The sequence below is a fragment of the Panthera onca genome, chromosome D2 (assembly GCF_046562875.1).
Source record: "Panthera onca isolate mPanOnc1 chromosome D2, mPanOnc1 haplotype 2, whole genome shotgun sequence".
NCBI classification, from domain to species: domain Eukaryota; kingdom Metazoa; phylum Chordata; class Mammalia; order Carnivora; family Felidae; genus Panthera; species Panthera onca.
In genome coordinates this window covers 41,769,489-41,787,169 of record NC_138349.1, presented here as the reverse complement: position 1 = coordinate 41,787,169, position 17,681 = coordinate 41,769,489, and the positions used below count along the sequence as shown (strand labels likewise).

The 17,681-nt window shown below is 36.6% G+C and overlaps 1 protein-coding gene across 5 annotated transcripts in view; it reads right to left on the bottom strand.

Annotated features, from left to right (window-relative positions):
• The window catches only part of PTPN20 (protein tyrosine phosphatase non-receptor type 20), a 103,645-nt gene that overhangs the window by 16,736 nt on the left and 69,228 nt on the right, over positions 1–17,681 (bottom strand). The window contains exon 1 of one of the 5 annotated variants that reach the window (XM_060642242.3): positions 2,021–2,109. The exons of the other annotated variants lie outside the window; for them this stretch is intronic. The gene's annotated coding sequence lies outside the window, so the exon portion shown is untranslated. Of the gene's footprint in view, positions 1–2,020; positions 2,110–17,681 lie in introns of those variants that run through there. 5 annotated transcript variants of the gene reach the window in all.

Sequence of the window (17,681 nt, the reverse complement as noted above, 5' to 3'; positions counted from 1 at the left end):
GATGGCTGAGTAATATTCCATTACATATGTGTACCACATCCCCTTATCCAATCATCAGTTGATGAATATTTGGACTCTTCCCATACTTTGGTTATTGTTGATAGTGCTGCTATAAACATTGGGGTGCATGTGCCCCTTCGAATCAGTAGTTTTGTATCCTTTAAATAAATACCTAGTTGTGTAATTGCTGGTGCTATTTTTAACTTCTTGAAGAAATGCCATACTGTTTTCCTAATCACTGAACTTTACTTTTTGTATCTTCACATCTCTTTTCTCTTTAGTTGTCACTCTTCTTGTACCCAGAGTAAAGAGTTCAAGCCAGATCAAATGTCAAATGTACCCCATATCCTAAAACAAGCTTCTTGTAATCCTCATTTTAAAGTCTTGTTTGCATTTGGTTCCTTGAGGGCTAACTGCACATGTAGGTGTAGGAATTATATAACTGGAACCTCTGACTTCTCAGACTAGCACCAAATTGTTGGTATTATCTCTTAAACATTACCCTGATTTCAGGAATATTCATCAATGTACTTCTGCACACTCTCCCCACAGAAGATAGCAGAATTAATATTTTAACTATCTGGGAAGGTACTCATTAGTCTATAATAATAAAGCTATTTTAGATCTGAATGAACCAACTAAACATAAAGGTATTTATCTAATTATGGCAGTCACTATTCTACCCTAATTTCTATGATAACCACCTCAACTCTAGTGGGAGAAACAGGAACATAAATAGATAAATAAAATATAATTTGGTAAATTGGGGAGGTCAGTCACAAGGTGGTATGAGACTATTAGAGAAACACCAAACCTAGCTTTGAGGACCACAAGGAAGGTCGGGCTGAGCTAGCTCTGAAAAACAGTAGGAATTACCTCAGAAAAGAAAGGAGGATGGATGGCTCTTGCAAGAACCACAGGTTCAAAGGCCTGGAGACAAAGAAAGAGAATGAATTCCAGAAACCAAAAGAGGTTCTGTCACAGAGCTGTGGCAACAGAGGTGGAATAGATGCCATGATGCTAAAGAGCTTTACCATGACAGTAACAGGGAGCCAAAGAAGAGCTTGGAAGGGATTTGTGTTTTAGGAAAGTCATTTCAGTAGCTGCTGTGAGTAGATGGGCATGGAAGCAGTGAAGAAGACAGACCAGCCAAAAGATGAAATCGGCTCAATCCAAGCAGTGGTTGGAACTGAGACATGGGGGAAGATTCTGGGGGTATTAAGGAAGTAGAATTAAAAGGGCTTTGTGACCACTTTTGAATATTGCACGTGACTCAAAGTTTTCTGGTGTGGACAACTGGGTGGTTACAGTAAATAAGATACAGGAGGAAGGAGAAAGGTCAAGATGGAGGAAGAAAAATGGTAAAGTAACACGAAAAATATTTCACTTTGAAAGGAATGTGAGGCATAGAATGAGATTTCCTGCCTAAAATTAAAAATGTCTTGTATTTTGTTTCTACTCTTTGGATGGCCTGAGACAGATAAATCCTGTGAGTAACTGGGTGGGAAGGAGAGGGGCACTAGCTTCACCCAGTACAGGGAAGCAATGTGGAGGGCCCTTAGAGAAAATCAAAGAGCAACCTCCTATTGCAGGGTAGATTGGCAGTTTTATTGTCCAGGGCAGAGGATATAAATAGCTCCATTGTATCCGTGTGTCTAAACAAAATGGCCAAGGAAGGTGGTTAGGGCTTGGGGTACCAAAAGTGAGAGGTGTCTCAGACTACTAGACTTTATATTTTGGATATAGTTCATGGCCTGACAAGTAGCATATACGTAAGAAGAAGGTTTAAAGACTTCTGTAAATAACCCTATGTTAGTTGCTGGAAGAAGTACCTGGAATAGAAGACTTGAACTTGACCATGTTCTAGCATATTTAAGAATATGCCCAGGCCACCCACTAGGTAGCTACCAGAGCTCTTTGTCATGATCACAGGTCAAAATGCCTAATACTGAAAGCCATACAACCCACTTTTTATCTTTCCCGCAACGTAAACAGGAAAATAAAACCATTTTTAGCTTACATGGAAGAACATCTCAATATCTGTTTTTGTCTCTGTTGCGTAGGTCATTCCCAGAGTTGAACTCACCAGGTAGGTTCTGAAAATCTAAAGTCTTTAAAAGGTAAGAAATATAAGTCACATATTTACTACGACAAAAAGAAAAAGAAAAAAAATCTGCCTTTGCTTAGTGTTCATGATCCTTAAACCTCTATATGGCATGACCCAATGTTAAATGTGTTGTATGATAAGTGAAGTCAAAACCGCATTAAAAAATACTACAGAAAGGGGTACTTGGGTGGCTCAGTTGGTTAAGTGTCTGACTTTGGCTCAAGTCATGATCTTGTGGTTCGTGGGTTTGAGCCCCGCATCGGGCTCTGTGCTGACAGCTCAGAGCCTGGAGCCTGTTTTGGATTCTGTGTCTCTCCCTCTCTCTCTGCCCCTCCTCTACTCATGCTCTGTTTCCCTCTCTCAAAAACAAATAAACATTAAAAAAAATACTATAGAAAATACCTCAAATTTGAGATGTCAATCAACAAGTTGTTTGATAAGAAAATGCTAATCTCTCTAAAGATGCTTTTTTCCCTTAAACTTCAATATTTTTCCTTTTTCATAAAAAAGCCAATACAGAACATTCCCTTCTTGGACTTCCCCATAAATCTATCATTTTATAAGCAAACAAATAAAAATAACAGCTATACATATATATATATATATATATATATATATATATATATATATATATAAACATATAAACCAAAAAAAATATAAGCAGACTCACAATTTACTCCTTGGCCCATTAAGGAATTATCGGATATCAATTAAGGAATTCTTCCTTTCAAAAAAATTTCATTATCAAGTGTGAATTCAGTAAACATTGATTGAACATTTAATACGTACTCAGTACTTTTCTAGATACTGGAATACAAAGATGAACCTGAAAATTTTCCCATCCTTAAGGAGCTATCAGAGCAGTCAGAGGGGGACCTATGAGATCAATGTACAGAGATGCTAGTATAATGGCAGCACTGATGACTGCCATCAAAAGTTAGTCATATGAAAGTATGTGTGTGTGCAGAAGGCAAGGAGAGCAGAGGTGAGCAGGTACCACTCCAGGTAAAAGGACAGGAATAAAGGCCCGGGGGCATACATCTCCTCTTGGGGAAACAGTGAATAGGATGATAACAAGAGAACAGAGAACATGATCTAGCCCAGAAGGAAACGAAAACTACCCAGGAAGGCCTTGTTTCATATACAAAAGAAGCAGAGATGTAACCAGTCCTAGTCTATGAGAATATTTGTGGATAAAGCCTGTGAGTCTATACTTTTCAAAAGCTCTTCAGTAACCCTTCGGTAGCCAACCTGGCACCACCAGTCTTTAAATAAGTCCTGGCAACTACTGGCATGGCCGATGAGAAGCTAGGGAAGGTGTTAAGCAGTAGGATAGTAAGATTTTTACCCTTTTAATTTTTATGCAAATTAATCCTAAAATTAACTTGGAAAAAAATATCTGTAGAAAGAACTAGAAGAATTCTGTAAAAGAGTAAATGAGGGAAGACTAGTCTGAACAAACAGTAAAAGATCCCATGAAGCTACACTAATTAAGAGAGTTTGGTAACAGCATATGAATAAACAAATCAATGGAAGAAGTCCAAGAATACATTAAAATGTATATATCACTTCAGTATATAATAAAAGTGGCCTTTTACATCACTGAATAGAAATTTCAAGAGGATCTTGGGACAAGAGGATAGATATATAACGTGGGGTCCCTAACAAATACCTTATAAAAAATTAAATTCTAGTTGGATCAAAGATTTATACATTTTAAAAAATTTATACATTTTAAAAGATATTAGTAAGAAACATGAAATAATTATGATCTTAGAGTGAAAGGGCATCTAAAGGATACAGAAAACCCTGAAGTCCCAAAAGATTGCCATATTTGACCACTAAAAATTACCTCTCTTCTTACTAAATGTGTATGTGCATGTACACACATGTATGTGTGGCACAAACAACAAGGGAGGAAAGTTACCATATAAAGCATATACAAAAGAGACAATTTCTTCATTATATAAAGCTATCAATTGATAAGAAAAAGAATAAACAGAAATTGAGCAAAGAATTGGAACTAACAGTTCACTAAAATAAATATAAAAGGCTTAAAAAATATGGAAAGTAATTCCTCTGTTCTCAAATAAGTGTCAATTAGATAGATCATCAACAAGAAATCATTTGTCATGTAAGAGATAAGCAAAGATCCAAAAATTAAATAGCACAAAATACTGGTGGTCTTCCTAGTAATTTGTTCTAAAGAATACTAATACAGGGGTGGCTCAGTCGGTTAGGTGTCCCACTTCAGCTCAGGTCATGATATCATGATCTGTGGGTTCAAGCCCCATGTCGAGCTCTTTTCTCACAGCTCAGAGCCTGGAGCCTGCTTCAGATTCTGTGTCTCCCTCTCTCTTTGCCCCTCTCCCCCGTGCTGTCTCTCTCTCTTGCTCGATCTCAAAAATAAATAAATATTTAAAAAATTAAAAGAAAAAACAAACAAAAAACAAAGAAAGATATACTCGTGATGGAGTCTTTCATTAAAAAAAAGGATACTCATACATATGTACAGGCATATGAAGAGGGGTAACTGTTGTTCATAGTAGCCTAGAACAATCTAAATGAGCATGATAGGGGACTACGTAAAGAAAAGAAGGTCTTTAGAACTATACAATTAACTATACTATGCAACCCTTAAAAAGAATGAGATTTTAGGAGATAGAGCTATATGTACTGATAATATATTTGGAAATTATTTCTCAGGTGACACATTTTTTTTTTAAGGAAGGAAAGGGTAATGGTGAATAAAGTACATGCTAATGCTTTTCTGGGCATTTGGATGACAAAGTTAATAGTGGAAAGGGAGCCTAGGAAGTCAAGAGAGAAAAAGAAAGATACTTTATCCATTTTATAACCTTTTATGCTATTTAACCTCTTTTTTTAACTATATACACCTATTACTTTAAAAACAAACTTATATTTAAAAACAAAGACAAAGTACTCAATTTAAAAAACACAGAAAAAAAAAAAAAGAAAAAAACCCTCTAGTAGTAATGTGGAAAATCAGAGACTTTTGTTAAAACCAAAATATTTACCATAAATTCCTGGAGGATTTCAAATTCTGCTACTTTTTTCTCAAGCACGTTAACACAATCCTTGATGGTTAATTGCTCATGAAAACTGAATATTAATGGTCGAACATAAGCCAGCTGAGCTAGCTCCCTTTCAGAAACAATTTGTATACCTAAGAAAAAGAAAAATTCACATTTGTAAGTTACTTGTATGTATGTGAAGGGAGATTTTCTTTCTGTTGTTGTTTTTTCTTAAGTAAAGGCACAGCCATCTATGGATTACTGGAAATTTGTGTTTCCAGAAGTGAAGAAATCTGTTACTTTGAAAGAAAGTATTCTTGGTTTGAAAAATTGTGATTATGTACTTTGAAATTACACAAAACCCACTATTCTTGGAAAAACTGTTAAGTGCTATATAAATAAAAGATGCTATAGACTGAGAAGTGTTCTATTTAACAATGTGAATTGAGTATATGTATTGACAATTATGCACAGCAAGCATGTGCAAACAAGACTTGGATGGGAAAAAGTGAGAACTTTTGTCTTCCTTCAGACCAAGTATTTAACATCCCTAGAGTTTGAGAGGAGAGGATGTGGAGAGTCTAACACACTTCTCACTCTAAAATAGATCAAGGACACTCATGCACACACAGACATACAACACAAATACACCCCCCACAAGGATAGAGAGGCTCTATGTGATATCATTAATAAGACTAAAAAATATATATAATATATAACTTGTAATTATGTATTATATGCATATATATACATTATATAGTTACCCATTTATAACAAATAATAATAGAAGAGAATACATGCTATTCAATAGTACACATGGAGGGTTTTTTTTAATGATGACGTTCTATGTCATGTTGACAATCTAGATTCCAAACAGCCGAAATTTTACAGATCATGTCCACTGACCAAAATGCAATAAATCCAGAAGTCAGTATTAAAAGAATATTTTTAAAATTTCAGAATTTTGAAGTAAAATGCTCACGTGAAGCCAGTTCTCAAAATCTCTTTTCAAAGCCAAATAATATGAACAAAAATAAAGTTAACACCAGCAAATATATATATATATACACATATATATGTACGTATATATACATATACATGCATATATATATATGTATGTATATGTATATATATACATATATATATATGCATATATATATATGTATATATATATACACAAGAAGCAATTCCACAAAAGAATGGGGATAAAAAGTAAAAAATTTTAAGAATGTGCACAGCCCTGTGAAACTCTTCTTGTCTTGGAACCCTATTTTAACCAAAAGCTCTTTGCAGGGGTGGAAGTGAGGGACTGTTGGTTGGGAGAGATAGTCACAGAAGTCCTAAAATTTCTCACAAATATCTCTAACCTGAATATGAGAGGAGATCTAGGAAGCCTAGAGGGGGAGCTAAAGTTTGCAAGAGTAGAAGCCATTTTGATCATCGTTGATGTCCAACAGAAAAATCTTTAGAGCTTCCCATGTATTCCAGCCTTGCTAGAACAAAAGCTGAGAGAAGGGAGAGAGGAAACGAAAGAAAGGGTAGAATGATTGTAATGGACACTGTTGTTGACTCTCCAACACTGATTCTACCCTGATGGTTAGTTAAAGCCATAAGTGATCATTCCACAATAACTTCCTTGCCAGTGAATAATTCAGCAATATGTAGATGACTTGATCCAATGGGAAGCAAGAAGTATATTCAGGGCTTGCGGGCAAGGAAAAGAAGCAAGCCTCTCTCTCATCTCCATCCCTTGCCCAGACATAGATACAGACGTATAAGACCCTGATTATTACAAGCAGCCCTACTGTGACATAAAAGGAATGAGCTGAATACAGCAAATATGAAAAAAATACACATAAAGAACCTATGCTCTTAATGACATCACTGAGAAACTGATCAAATTGAACTTGGAACACTTCCTACCTCTCTACTTCCATTATGGGAGAAAATATATTTCTGTGGTTAACATCATTTTGAATTTGGTTTCTCTTTATTGCGGCCTGGTCCAAGAATTCCAATCAAGGTGGACAGGTCAGGCTTCAGCTACAATAATGGCAATGGGATTTTTGCAGAGGGGCAGTTCTTTTCTAGCTATTTGGTGCGACATCATTGGACAGGTTTGAAGAACAGGTGCTTCCCCCTAACATGGTCCAAAAATAACACTGCAGAATGGTCTACCACAAAAACTGCTAGCTTTGCTGTAAGGAGGAATCTGAGGGAGCTGGACACCGCTGCTCGAACCACTAGCTCCTGGATGACACTACTATAGCAACCATGGAGGAACTAGAAAGTCAGCACCACAACTGTTGGTGCTAGTGATGTACCACTTCAGTTATAATGAGACACGAGGAATACCATGCGTGTTATGGTGCGTACCAGCAGCTTGAGAGCGTCTCCACAGATTTAAGTCTTGGCTAAGTGCATACAACTGGTCAAACCCACATAACTTCAGGATTTCCAGGAAATTAATTTTTAGTTTTCCTGCCTGGGCCATATAGAAAGACATGTTAGGAGAAGGATGTGATCAAAGCTGAGTAAGCTAATCTATAATATCTTCTATACAACAATTCACCCACACCCTGTGAGTTTTCTGTTCCTTTTCCCCTAACCCTTCTGCACATTTGTCATTATCTGCTCAGCCAAAATCCAGCCCTCAAAGTGTAGTTTATAATGGAAGATAACTAATCAAATCAAATCAAATGGAATGAGAGTCAACAAGAATTCATTCATGCTCAAACTGAAAAATCAAGGAGATGCAGAACTATACATGTTACTGAGCAAGATGGAAATAAAATGAAAGACGAAGAAAAAAAATGAGCAATGCAATATGGTAGGCAAAAAAAAATTTAATCCATTCTGAATGGGACATAACTTATATTGTAGATCTATTATCTGTAGGAAGAAGTAATGGAATATAAATTATTTTAAATGAGTTTAAAAGTGAGATTTTAAAAAACAGAATGGCCTCTTTTTTAAATGTTTATTTATTTATTTTGAGAGACAGAGACACGAGCAGGGAGGGACAGAGAGAGAAGGAGAGAGAGAATCCCAAGCAGGTTCAGCTATTCTCAGCACGGAGCCAGATGTGGGGCTCAATCTCACAAACTGCAAATTCATGACCTGAGCCAAAACCGTGAGTCCAATCGATACTTAACCGACTGAGCCACCCAGATGCCCCCCAAAAAACAGAATGGCCTCTTATATTAGGTTCCTAAAGTAGTCAAATTCACAGTACAGAAAGTAGAACCGTGGTTGTCAGAGGCTGGGGGAGGGAGAATGGAGAGTTAAGTACTTAATGGGTACAGAGTTACAGTTGAGGAAGAGGAAAAAGTTCTAGAGATGGATGGTGGTATTGCTTGCACAACAGTAAGAATGTACTTAATACCACTGAACAGTACACAGAAAAATGGTGAAGATGATAAATTTTATGTTCTGTGTATTTTACTACAATTTTTAAAATACTACTAACAACCCAGATTCTTTGCATCACTTATAGTCTGTTATCCAGAGATCAGCTGCTATTATAAAGCTAAATTCTCCTCACGGTCACAAAAAGATGGTCAACAGCAATCAGAGCCATGTATTTTCTTGCTTACAGCCTATTTATTTTCTTTTTTAAAAAAAATTTTAATGTTTATTTTTGAGAGAGAGACAGAGCACAAGTAGGGGAGGGGCAGAGAGAGAGGGAGACACATAATCCAAAGCAGGCTTCAGGTTGCGAGCTGTCAGCCCAGAACCCGATGTGAGGTTCGAACTCATGAACTGCCAGATTGTGACCTGAGCAGAAGTTGGACACTTAACTGACTGAGCTACCCAGGCGCCCCACATACAAACTATTTCTTAAATGCAAGGACAAAGTTTCCCCAAAGCATCCAACAAACCTTTACCTGAATTTCAGGCAGGCCAAGTGTCTGAAACATAGCCGGCAAAACAAAACTGGCAAAACCTAACTGGCATATCCTCAGATCATTCAGGTTCACACCCTGAGTTAAAAGCAATTTCTCAACCTGCCTTGCTGCAGCTTGATGGAAAAGAGATGAAATAAGTGCTGAAGAATCAGCTAGAGTGATCACTGGTGCCACTCTACAACGTTTGCAGCAACCTCAACCCAAGTGCACAGACTAGGGTGCAAAAAAACCTTTGTGCAAAATTCAAGCCATCCTTCCAGCTCCTCCCTAGCTGTTCCCTACCGGTGCCAGCAAAACTCCCCTACATCTCAGTTCTGATGCCTCCCCAGGTCTTACCCTAGAGCCAGAGGGGAGGTCACACTTATGGGGGACAGAGGTTTAGATGGAGAAAGCATCAGAAAAGAGGCCAGATTTACTTTTTTAAAAAATTTTTTAATGTCTATTTTTGAGAGAGAGAGAGACAGAGCACAATTGGGAGAAGGGCAGAGAGTGAGGGAGACACAGAATCCGAAGTAGGCTCCAGGCTCTGAGCTGTCAACACAGGTCCAATGCAGCACTCAAACTCGCAAACTGAGATCATGACCTGAGCCCAAGTCAGACACTTAACCAGTGGAGCCAGCCAGGTGCCCTGCCACATCTACATTTGTATCAATATCACCTGGGAAGTGCCTTGAAAATAATGGAAAACAGTGTGGAGGTTCCTCAAAAAATTAAAAATAGATCTACCCTATGACCCAGCACTGCCAGGAATTTACCCAAGGGATACAGGAGTGCTGATGCATAGGGCACTTGTACCCCAATGTTTATAGCAGCACTTACAACAATAGCCAAACTATGAAAAGAGCCTAAATGTCCATCAACTGATGAATGGATAAAGAAATTGTGGTTTATACACATAATGGAATACTACGTGGCAATGAGAAAGAATGAAATATAGCCTTTTGTAGCAACATGGATGGAACTGGAGAGTGTTATGCTAAGTGCAATAAGTCCTACAGAGAAAGACAAATACCATATGTTTTCACTCTTATGTGGATCTTGAGAAACTTAACAGAAGACCATGGAGGAGGGGAAGGAAAAAAAAAAAAAAGTTAGAGAGGGAGGGAACCAAACCATAAGAGACTCTTAAAAACTGAGAATAAACTGAGGGTTTATGGGGTTGGGAGGGAGGGGAAAGTGGGTGACAGGCATTGAGGAGGGCACCTGTTGGGATGAGCACTGGGTGTTGTATGGAAACCAATTTGACAATAAATTTCATATGAAAGAAAGAAAGAAAGAAAGAAAGAAAGAAAGAAAGAAAGAAAATAGGGATTTCTGGATTCAACCCAACAAATGCTGAATCATAACCTTAAATAAAAATTAAATTAAAAAAAAAGAATGAGGTAAAAAATAAGTTTACAGACCTAAGAAAATAAAGATCAAAACTACATGATTACAGGGGCACCCAAGTGGCTCAGTCACTTGAGCGTTCCACTCTTGATCTCAGCTCAGGTCATGATTTCATGGTTTGTGGAAGAAGAGACAAAAAATAAAAGATAGTGCATGTATGGACATCATCAGAAGTTCAGAATAAAAACTTAAGATACAGTGAGGAACTCCAGAAATCATCCTTCCTGGTACAAGCGCAGAGAGGGAAGCAGCAGCTTCTACAGGCAAGGTATGATGTCCCATCCAGTTTCTTTCCCCTATCTTCCCTAAGGGTCAGAAGCAGAAGAAGTTGGGAAAAGGGCAGCAAACTCTATTGTCCACAAAACACAAGTTAAGACACAATAACTTTGGGAATTGGGAGGGGAGGAAAGCATCCTAGGCTCAGACCATAACATATCCTCTACCCCTAAAGAAAAGACAGGTAACTGAGAAGGCACCATCCCTAAGAACCAGGGACACTGCACCTGTCTACAACTAATGCTGAATAAAGACAACAGAGAATGCACTCCCACCCCCAATTAGGTTAGCAAGTAACATAATTACAAACAAGAGCATTCTGTTACTGGGAAATGAACAAGGTCATTGACAGAAACCTTCTCTGAGGTTCAAGTGCAATGCGGAGACCTAAAGCAGAGGGTAGACATTGAAATAAACCCTCTGGCATTTTCCATTCTAAGCACAAAGTAGCAATACAGGATTTGAAGCTGGTGATGCAATAGGAGTAACCGTAGCAACATAAAAACTCAAACCCTGCTCAATTCCTGACTAAACTGACTTAACTCACCAGACTGAAGGCCTACAAAAGGAAGAGGTACGCCTATTCCTATTTACCCCAGTCTCTAGAACACAAGATATCCAGATTTCAACAAAGAAATTACATGTACACAAAGAAGCAAGTAAAGTAAAAAAATAAAACTGTCAAGAGATAAAGCAATCAAAGGGACCAGACAGAGATACAACATAAATGTTAAAACTATCAGACAATGAATTTTAAATAAGTAAGATTGAAGTTAAAGGCTTCAGTGGAAAAGTGGACAACATGCATAAACAAATGCAGAATTTCATCAGAGCTAGGGAAACCATAAAAAATCAAGCAGAAATCCTAAAAATGAAAATTTCTATAATAGAAATAAAGAATGCTATCAGTGGGCTTATCTATGGGCTTGATACAGACTAGAAAAGAATCTGCAAACTTGAAAATAGGTCAATAGGCATTACTCAAACTGAAAGAGAAAAAAGAGTCAGGGAAACCACAGTAGACAGCATCCAAGAACTACAGCCCAATATCACACAGATTAATATTCCTATAATTAGAAACCCAAAATAGAACAGAGAGTGGGAGTGGAATTGGGCAGGAGAAATATTTGCAGTGACAATGGTTGGGGATCCTCCAAAATGAATGAAAGACACCAAGCCTCAGATACAAAAGCTCATCATCAACAATACAAGTTATAAGACAACCCAGAATCCTACAACCAACAAAAATGTCTTTCAGAACAAATGAAGGAGAAATAAACACTTTTACAGACAAATACTGAGAGTTCATTAGCAGCACACTTGCACTGTAAGAAATGCTCAAGGAAGATCTTCAGGCAGAAGGAATATACTACAGAACAGGAAACTGACTCTACACAAATGAAAAGTTGTAAAAGTTCCATGAAAGTAGATAAATATAAAATTCTTTTTTTCCTTAATTTTCACTTTCCTGGAGGGTAACTGGCTATCTAAAACAAAAGCACTGAATACCTATTTTTCATAATTATTGTTATGTAAAAGAAACATTTGACAACAATTGTACAAAAGATTCACGGGAATAATTAGGAAGACACTATTGGAAGGTCCTTTTGCCAAGTGTTATAATGTTATTTGAAGATAGAAAAAACAGACTGTGAAAAATTAAAGATGTATATATATATATTATAAATCCTAGGGCAACCAAGAGAACACTTTTAAAGAGGTATAACTAAAAAGCCATTGGGAAAATAAAATGTTATTACAAAATAATCCTAGAGAAATCTGCCAAAAAAAAAAAAAGGAAAAAAGATAAAGAATAGAAAGAATAAATAGAAAGCAATTAGCAAGACGGTAGAGTTAAAAGATGGTAATATAAATGCAAACAGTCTAAATACACCAATTAAAAAGACAGAAATCAGGAAACTGGGTGAAAAAGCAAGACCCAATCATACAATGCCCATAAGAAACCACTTTATATATAAAAATGTAGGCAAGTTAAAAGTAAAAGGATAGAAAAATATGTACCATGGGAACACTAATCAAAGGAAGGTGGAGTGGCTCTATTAACATCAGAGAATATCAAAAACAAAGTAGACTTCAGACCAAGAACATTACCAGGGTTAAAAAAGTCGTTACTTGGGGGAAGAAGGATGAATAAGGGGAACAAAGCGAATTTTAGAGCAGTGTAACTATTCTGTTTGACACTAAAATGGTGAAAACATGTCTTTACACATTTGTCCTAACTCATAGAATATACACCACCACCAGTGAACTCTAATGTAAATTATGGACTCAGAGTGGCATTGCTACGTCAGTGCAGATTCATCCGTCACAAATACACCACTCTGGTGAGGAACACTGATAGTGGAGGCGCTTATGCATATGTGAAGGCAGTGAGAATACGGGAAATCTCTGTACCTTCTGTTCAAATTTGCTGTGAACTTAAAACTGCTCTAAAAATTAAAGAGATAATTACTAATGATAAAGAGGTCAAATCACAGAGAAGACGTAACAATGCTAAATGAGTATGCACCTAACAGAACTTCAAAATACATGAAAAACTGATAGTGTTAAAAAAAAAAAAAGAAAGAAAATTTACAATTATCACTGAAGACTTAAAAACTCTTCACTCAGGAATCAATGGAACATGTACACAGAAATTCAGCAAGGACAGAAAAGAACTAAACAACAACGTCATCTAACTGGCCTTTATAAAACACTCTGTCCAACAACATTGTAAAAATTCTTCTCAAGTGCACATGGTACCTTCACCAGATAGACCATATTCTAGGTCAAAAATCAAACCTTAACAAATTAAAAAGAATGAATATAAATTATGCCCTTGGACCATAATGAGATTAAATAAAAATCAATAACATACCTGGAAAATCTTCAAATATTAAGAAAGTTAAAAGCATACTTCTAAATAACCCATGGATCAAAGAAGTCACAAGAGAAATTAGAGAACAATTTAAAAAAAAAAGCAGACTTTAGAATAGATCTATGTTTACCAAAAAAATTAGTAGGTAGTACCGAGAGTTCCCATATATCCTCTGCTATAGTTTCCCCTATTATTAACAATTAAACTAGGTTAGTACATTTGTTAGATTTGGGGGTTCCTGGGTGGCTCAGTCAGTTAAGTGTCTGACTCTTGATTTCATCTCAGGTCCTGATCTCATGCTTCACAAGTTTGAGTCCCACATCAAGCTCTGTGCTGAAAGCCCAGAATCTGCTTCGAATTGTGTCTCTCCTTCTTTCTCTGTCCCTCCCCACTCTGTGTGCATGCACATTCTGTCTCTCTCTCTCTCTCTCTCAAAATATATAAACATTAAAAAAAGAATTTAATTAACCAATATTAATACATTATTATTAATATGTTAACTGAAGTCCATAGTTCATTCAGAGTTCCTTAGTTTTCCTTCATATCCTTTCACTGTTCCAGGATCCCATCTAGGAATCCATATGATCTTTAGTTCTCATGTCTCCTTAGGCTCCTCTTGGCTGGGATGCTTTCTCAGACTTTCCATGTGTTTGATGATTTTGGCAGTTTGAGGAGTAATGATCAGATATATTCTAGGATGCCCCTCTATTGGAATTTGTCTGATGTTTTTCTCATAATTAGCTTAGGGTTATCAGTTTTGGGGAAGATCACAGAGGTAAAGTGCCATATTCATCACAACATATCAAGGGGACCTACTATCAACATGACTGATGTTGACCTTGTTCACCTGTTGCAGCTGTGTATCATGTTTCTTTACTACAAACTTCCTCTTTTTTTTTTTTTAATTTTTTTTTCAACGTTTTTTTTTTTTTTTAATTTTATTTTTGGGACAGAGAGAGACAGAGCATGAACGGGGGAGGGGCAGAGAGAGAGGGAGACACAGAATCGGAAACAGGCTCCAGGCTCCGAGCCATCAGCCCAGAGCCTGACGCGGGGCTCGAACTCACAGACCGCAAGATCGTGACCTGGCTGAAGTCGGACGCTTAACCGACTGCGCCACCCAGGCGCCCCCAAACTTCCTCTTTTTATCCCTCTTTCCATACTGTACTCTTTAGAAGAAAATCACTATATACAACACACACTTAAGGGATGGGATGTTATGCTCCATCTACATTAGAGTGGAATACATCTATTTTAGAGTGGAATATAAAATAATTTATTTGGAATTCTTCTGCATCTCTTTCTTCTCCCCATTTATTTATATATTCAATTATTTGTTTATATTAGTATGGACTCAGACATTCATTTCATCCTTTGAGTTATAATCCAATGCTACCTTGTGTTGGTGCTCAAACTGTTCCCGCTGTAGCCAATGGGAATGAAAAAGCATTCTGAATGGAATGTAAATAAAAACACATCAAGAATTTGGGGATATTGCTAAAGCAGTATTCACAGGAAGATCTGTTGTATTAAGTACTTAGATCAGAAGAAATAACTCTTATCAGAAATCAATAAAATTGAAAACAATAGGAAAAATAATTAAAACTAAAAAAACTAGTTCATGGAAAAGATCAATAAAAAGACAAATACAATATGGTTTCCCTTTTATGTGGAATTTAAGAAACAAAACAAAGGAAAAAAAGAGACAAAATAACACACTCTTAAATAGAAAGCATAAATTGGTGGTTGCCAGAGTGGAGGTGGGTGGAAGGATGGTGAAATAGGTAAAGGGGCTTAAAGGGTACAAACTTCCAGTTACAAAATAAATAAATTATGAAGATGAAAAGTACAGCATGAGGAATATAGCCCAAACATTGTTTGGTGACAGATAATGATTATACGTATTGTGATGAGCACTGAGTAATGTACAGAAGTATTGAATCACTATATTTATTGTATGCCCGACACTAATATAACACTGCTAATTATCCTTCAATTAAAAATTATCAAAATAAATAAAATTACACTGAATTTAAAAAAATGAAAATCTCTAAACTGATCACAAAACAAAGAGAAAAAACACACTCTACCACATCAAGAATAAAACAGAGGGTATCAAGTCAGATATTACAGACATTACAAAGTTAATAAGGGAATATTATAAACAGTTCTAATTCCATAAATTAGACAACTTATATTGATGAGACAAACTGCCAAAGCTCATTAAAGAAGAGAAAGATGATTCAATAGTCCTTTATCAATTAAAAACATTGAATATTGTTATGGGCTGAATTGTGTCCCACCACCCCCCCCCCCCAGAATTTTATATGTTGAAGTCCTAACCTCTAATAATTCAGAATATGATTGTATTTGGTGATAGGATCTTTAAAGAGGTAATTAAGCTAGTAAGATTTTTAGGGTGCACCCTCATCAAATATGACTAGTATCCTTACAAAAAAAACCAAACAAACAAAAACAAAAAACACAGCTCCCAGATGCTACACAGGGAGAAGACAGCCATCTGCAAGTCAAGAAGAGGCCTCAGAAAAAATCAAAACTGCCAACACCTTGATCTTAAACATCTAGCCTCCAGAATTGTGAGAATATACATGTCTGTTATGTAAGCCATTCAGCCACTAGTACTTTGTTATGAAAACCCTAGAAAATGAACACAAATATGTATTTTAAAACCTTACAAACACATTCCAAGACCAGATGGTTTCACTGAATTCTAGCAAACATTTAAGACAGCAATAATAATAATTTTGTACAAACTCTTCCAGAATATAAAATAGGAGGGGTACTTCCAAACCAACTTTATGAGGGCAGCTTTGCCCTGATACTCAAACCAGAAAAAGGCACTCCAAAAAAGAAAACCGCAAATCAATATCTATCACGAACGTAAATGCGAAAACCTCAACAAAATACCAGCAAATCAAATCAAGCAACAAATAAAAAGGAAAAACCACAAAGCTGGGTTTATCCCAGGAATACAAAGCAAATTCAACATTTGAAAATCAAATACCAACAGTCCATAAGTCACCATATCAACAGACCAAAGAATAAAACCTATAAGATCATCTCAGCAGATACAGAAAAAACACTGGGAAAAAATTCAACATGCACTCATGATGAAAACTCTAGGAAACTAAAACTAGAAAGAACTTCCTTAATATGATAAAAGACATCCACAAAAATCCTCCAACTAACATTATCCTTAATGATGAAAAACAGAATGTTTTCCCCCTAAAACGGAGCCCACTCTCTGTACTCTTTTCAATGTTGCACCAAAGGTCCCAGCTAGTTCAACAAGTTAAGAAAAAGAAATGAAAAGCATATACATTAGAAAGGTTGAAAAATAAAACCGTGTCCATTCATAGATAACATGAGTGTCTACATAGGCAAATTCCAAAAAGAATATACAAAAACACTCTTAGAATTAAGAGTGAATTTAATAAGGTAAAGGGATACAAAGGCAATATCAAAAATATCAATCATATTTCTATATACCAGCAGTGAACTATGGAAGTTAAAGTATTTTATAATAGCACCAAAATGCAGAAGATACTTAGATAAAAGCCTAACAAAATATGTACAAGATCTGTATGTTTAAAACTATAACACACTAACTACTGATAAAAGAAATCAAAGCCGACCTATAAAGAGAAATGCTTCCATCGGAGAACACAACAATGATCCCACTGATAACGTTAGAAGTTGAGAATGCCACCAGCCCATTTTGGGCTCCTCATGCTACCAAACTGACAGAAAAAGAGGGGCTACTATAATGCTTGATATGACTAATTCTAATTATCAAGGGGAAATTGGGTTCCTACTAAACAGCAGGGGTAAGAAGGAGTATGTTGAGAATGCAGGTGATCTTCTAGAGTGTCTTTACAGTGATTAAAGTCAGTGGAAAATGATAACAGTTAAATTTAGACATGACTGCTACTAGCTTAGTGATGAAGGGATGAAGGGATGAAGGGATGAAGGGATGAAGGGATGAAGGGATGAAGGTTTGCATCACCCTACCAGACAAGGAACCACAACCAACTGAGGTGCTTGCTGGGGTCAAAGAGAATACCAAA